Source organism: Dermacentor silvarum, chromosome 1 (genome assembly GCF_013339745.2).
Source record: "Dermacentor silvarum isolate Dsil-2018 chromosome 1, BIME_Dsil_1.4, whole genome shotgun sequence".
NCBI lineage: Eukaryota > Metazoa > Arthropoda > Arachnida > Ixodida > Ixodidae > Dermacentor > Dermacentor silvarum.
In genome coordinates this window covers 62,900,694-62,906,769 of record NC_051154.1, presented here as the reverse complement: position 1 = coordinate 62,906,769, position 6,076 = coordinate 62,900,694, and positions in this window count along the sequence as shown.

Here is a 6,076-nt window from a genome sequence, read left to right as displayed (position 1 = left end):
GTGAGCTGGTGAAGCCCGGTGAATTCCATCGCAGAAGTGTCATATGGCGAGCAATCGATTGAAGTTGACGTGCAGCATCCGTTCTTGAGAGAGATATAGGAACCAGCTGATGTTTGTGATGAGCCGAGCGTGCTGCTTCATCTGCGCTGTCGTTGCCAACAATTCCGCAATGGCCCGGTAACCATTGAAATACAATATCGTGTCCTTCTTCGAGAGCGTGATGGTGAGCGTACCTAATTTCGTGCACTAGCTGCTCGTGTAACGCTTGTCGTAGGGAAAACTGCAGAGATTGTAGAGCTGCTTTAGAATCACTGAAAATGGCCCAATGATTTGGAGGCTGCTGGAGCACGTAATTGAGTGCACCTTGAAGAGCCGCAAGTTCTGCGGTTGTAGACGTGGTGTTGTGCGAGTATTTAAATTGCAAAGTGACGGCGTCCGATGGAATAACTACTGCTCCGGAAGAGCTGTTGGAAATGGTGGAACCGTCCGTATAAATGTGTATGCGGTCAAAATAATACTCGTTGATGACAAGCAGAGACAATTGCTTCAGGGCTATAGTTGAGAAGTCTGCCTTTTTGCTAATCCCAGGAACTGAGAGGCACACGTGAATTTGCCGGAGGCACCACCATGCCGATGTTGGGCGTTTCGCAGGCTTGAAGCCAGATGGTATGGAGGCATGATGTCTTGTCACAATACTACAGAATGTAGCCTGTGGTCTTCGCAATGGCAAATCGGATAAATGATGGGCTGGTAGCCGTGAAATGTGTCGAATGTGCGCTCTTAGCGTCTCACCGACGATATGAGTGGTGATCGGGTGCTCCTGTGCAATGACAATTGTTGCAGCTGTCGATGAACATCTCGGGAGGCCAAGACATGTCCGAAGTGCTTGGGCTTGTACGCTCTGTAGTGCAAGGATATTAGTCTTGCATGTATTGGACAAGACAGGAAGACTGTATCGCAGGAATCCGAGAAAAAGTGCCGTGTATAGCTGTAACATGGAGTGCACGGATGGTCCCCACGATTTTCCAGCTACGAATTTAAACATATTCTCAATACAAATGAGTTTTTTCTTCATGTAGGAGACATGGGGACTCCAAGTGAGGTCGCGATCCACAATAACGCCCAAGAACCTGTGAGTTTTCTTGTACTCAATTGACTGGCCCTCGATACACACCGGTAGAAATACATCGGTCGTCGTGTAAATGCCACTAGTGCACATTTTTCTCCGGATATCGTCAGGCCTTGTCGGCGAAGGTATGCCGCTGTCAGGGTTGCCGCTTTCTGTACTCTGGCGCGCACTTGTGGCCTTGTCACGCCGGACGCCCAGATGCAAATATCGTCTGCTTAGAGCATCAATTAATTAATGATGTCAATTAATTAATTAATGATGTCATTAATGTACATCAAGAACAAGAGTGGTGAATATGAATGAACAAGTGTCCTGCTGGTCCTCCGTGTTTTTTCTACCGTTGCGCTTAAAAAGTGTACAAGATATAATACAGGTCATCTTTTCCCCTCCGCAGTTGAAATGATTCCAGAATCTTTCTACATTTTCACACACGCAGAATGGAATGGGATTGGAATGATGGAACCAGTCGGGTAGATGCAATGGGAATAGGATGAGAGCGCGGGATTCCGGACCGAAGCTGGAATGGAAGGGCAGTTAGCCCTAGCTGGAGCACGAAATGTCGATTTTAAGCGAGGCTAGAAAACAGGAAAATTTGCCAATAAAATTGAAATGGACTTTGCCAATTTATTACATTTCTCATTTTTTACGCTATGTGCCGGCTGCTTCAGTAATCTACATATATAGGTGACTACCTCTGCCACGGTAACTATAAACCAACACGGTGTTCTACACATTCTACACTTCTGAAGACCTTGAAACTTTCGTGTGTTACAAGGCTGGAGTACATTTATATAAAGACAGCAACTTTTAGCTCCTCAAGTATGATTAGATTTAGCAAGAGCATGCTTAGAGTCAAGACACAAAGATGGGTCACAAATGACGTTTCAAACGATTGCACCCTGTGCGAATCCACGGTGATTTGGAACGCGGACCATGCTTTTTGGCACACTGTCGAATATCCAGAAGGCGCGCTAAGAGGCGGTCAGTGAAGTGTGCTGAAAAAAAAAAAATAAATGGAGCCTCTTAATATACCAGTAAATGTAAAAAAAAAAAAAAAAAAAAAAAAAAAAAAATATCGTCCTGTAAAACATGTCAAAGTGTTTTGCACAGTGAAAGTTCGATCCTGACGCTTAGGTGATAACGTGCCATGAATTGTTGTTTTTGTTTTTTTTTTCTTTGTTTTTTTTGTGCACGTCTGTATACTCTGTCGCGGCGGTGAAACATTGTTGCACGTCCGCACCGTGTTTGTTTTTATCTCTCGTATTTTCGTCTTCCGCGTTGCGCTCATTTTATGCCATGAAATATGTGGGGCACGGATCTGTGAGGCAGTGTTTTACAACTATAACGTAGCTGAACTCGAGTGACCAAAGGTCAAAGATAACAAAAGGGGAAGTTCCAGGCCACGCCGTAAAAGAAGCTAACTAGCCTTCTGGAACAAAAGAGATATGAGAACATAGCAGTAAGCATAGCATAGAACATAGCAGTTAATTAGGTGTATTTATCTAAACATAAGTAAAATTCACGCATCAATTCGTGCCGTCATGCTCCAGTTAGGTCGACGAAAGGGAACCCGCAGCTTTTCGGGTGTCTTCGTGGTGTTTTGAAATTACGCTCGCGCTAGCGTAACAACGTTCAGGTTTCTTTTATGCGTGCACAGATGGCGGCACCGGCTTGTTAGACGAGACGATGCCGAACAGCGACGCCCTCCGCGGGCCGCACTCCGACGTGCTTCAGGAGAGAGAGGAACTCCCCAAGCTTGTAAAATAGTGTGGAGAGGGTGCGGGGCTCGGTGGGGGCCAACCGGGCTGCACACGAGGTCGGTCCCCGTGTGTGACAGCCCTCGTGTGTTTGTTCAGATTAAAAAAACAAAACAAAACAACAACACCACCACCAAAAACAACCGGATATTGAGATGTTCGTTTCGCCATGCAGTTGAAAAAGTTGCCACTATTCGATTTCCGCAATATTCCAGAATATTTTGTTTGTCTAGTTGAATATACACCTGGGAGCTCGATTTTTCAACTCCCACCGGATATTTACACTCCTCCCTCTCCCCCTTCCCGGGACCTACAAGTTTTCCACCCCTCTCACGCCTCTCACCTTTCTTAGAACTTCACACAGCAAAAAATAAACAGCCGAGACGAGACAACCGGAGCGCATCAAATCGCGCTCATAACTCCCTCTAACATAGTGATGACGAGATTCTGAGTCTTCAGCATTCCACAAGGAAACAAACTCAAGTGAAGTTGTTTCTGGTGCGAGCAGCATACATGTTAAAGAATTTGAAGGCCGAATGTGGTTATAAAATCTCTACTGATTGGTTTTCTTTACGATCAAAAGCACACAGTTGTACAAGAACGCATGCCCACAGGGTTTCTGAAAATTAATGATTATTGTGATTGTTAATGATCATTGTGATTATTGTGATGATGTTAATGATTATTGTGATTGAAATGATTATTAAGGGGGGGGGGGGAGTGTGGTCGTGCGTTCTAGGAGCCTCGGATGCAATCTTATAACGCTTCGGAGAGCAAACCTTTCGCTTGCCCTCACGTGATTGATCAGAATCGTGCTTTCTTCAGCAAAAGCGCCAATCTGACCATACGAGTACACCCATAGGCAAGGTCACGGTTCGCTTTCCGAACCGTTATGAAATCCCAGGTGCTGTTGCCTCACTTCCGGAAGAGTTGCTCTTTGCCGACTGCCTCTCGAGCGTTCTTGAATGTGGCGCCACCACACCCGAGAAAGCGAACAGCCGATTCGGCACCACTGTGATGGCATTTCGCCACAACTCGGGGTCTGGAAATGCCAAAGCACGGACAAAACATCGCCCCACACGTGTGCCGTGGCACAGCGGGACCACAGCGGTAAAACCTGGACGTGTCGCGCCTAAATAGGAACGTCTGGTCACCTTAAGTATACCTATATTTCTTGTGACATTGTTGTACTATAGACAGAACATTGAATATGCTTCTAGGAACTTGTGTATTGAATGAAGTTGTTCAAGAACAACGCCAACTTGCCGCTGCGGAACATCTGCGCCCCCAAACTTCCACGTGATATACAAAGAGCAAGCAGCGCAGCTCGAGGTAAACCGGCACAATACAAATAACCGAACCGTGGTCTGGCGAGTCGCAGACCAAGGTATCCAGTGCGCTCGCCGAATCGAACATATCCTTCGCAGACAGAAGTGGAAAATAAATGGTACCGAGTGTATTGAGCCAACCAGCCTGTACTTGCCAAAAGACCTGCCGGTGCCAGGTAGACTGAGGTCGGTGTCTGGAGGATATGTCCGCTTTACATAGAGTGATCGAGTGTAAGTGTGTAGAAGGAGCTGCGTACTTACAGTCGCCGAAGCAGAAGGAAATCGCACTAGAGCACCAGTGGTGCCGTCTAACGCCGCACTTCTACTACATGATAATGATTTTGAAATTATTTGCACAAGCTCTCTGCAAAATCTGAGAGCTGCCGCTCCCTGATAGATAGAACGGCGTCTGGAGTGAATCTGACTCCGTGTATCCATATGAGTGCAGTCCATCGGAGCCAGTAAGCCTGAGTGAAGACATAGGAATAAATGACTTGCGTACCTTAAGTAAAATTGTACAGATCTATAAGCTGTCATGGTATATAATAAATTATTTTCCTCTTTCTATTCCCCCTTTCCCTTACTGCGATTGTAGGGTAGCAAACCGAACACTCGCCTTGTTGACCTCCCTGCCTTTCCTCTCTTTGCTATCTCTGTATTTCTCCGCAGGCCTATTTTTATGCAGTGTAGATTTAGCAAACGGCTAAAGCTTCTAAACTGGTTGACATTAGGTGCGCTTCCAACGCCTGGTGGGTCCAGGTTTTTCTCTGGCGTAGCATACACGCCACTTGCACCTTCTTAACGTAGCGTCTGCGAGAACATTTGTCGATGCAAGGAGACCAGTATTTCTTTCATCAAACAAAACATACAAGCAGTTGGAATGTATTGCATGGATCATCTCGTGTTAAAATGCCTGCGCAACAAAGAACACACAATTAATACAATTATGTGCGACGATCCTTGCCAGGCGTCAAATGCGTGCATTACAGAAAAACGTCTCGCGAAACATTTCTGACACGGCTAAACACCCCGCATGAATAATGAATAACGTGTGCCATGTTCTCGCAGCTTTGTATATAGATGATAGTAAAATTACGAGGGCGTCGCAAAATTTTAACAAAGTATTGCATGCGGTCGCGTGTCAAGAAATGTCGGCGTATATGGTGGCGACAATTTTCTCCCGGTCAGTTCGCTCACATATAGAATCGTTGAACGCGGTCTCTGCGTTTATCTTCAACATGTTACGGGAAAAACGATCGCAATTACAATAACTTCGATAAAGAATGCAATTGATTTCATTTATTATTTGCAGCCTTGAAAGAATAACCTAGCAATGACTGACAATTAATAGGTTACCTTTTCCGTTAGATTCAATATTTTTGGTAGTAGTGCATAACAACACTGTTGTATAACAGAAAAAAAGGACGGTAACATTTAATGTTAGTAAGCAATACGGTCACCTCTGCCTCAAAAACTTCGTTGGCTTGTAAGTTTAACATCGCACCTCAACGTCCCGTCGCGCAAGTCCTCCAGCAGCTGATACAGCGGCGAAATAGAGGCAATTAAGAGAATTATAAGAGCGCAATTGAGAGAATGCCCAAAAACAGCGCCTGACTTTGGTTATTATTATTATTATTATTATTATTATTATTATTATTATTATTATTATTATTATTATTATTATTATTATTATTATTATTATTATTATTTCATCTTATATCCGCAGCATATAGCACGGGCAATTTGGTTTCTGCTTTTTCAGTTTTCGTCTGTATAGAAGTGTATGTAAGCTTTCTTCAATAAATTTTATTTTGGAGACCCTTGTCCCTCCTTGCCCTGTGCTTTTTTGCACCAAGTCACAT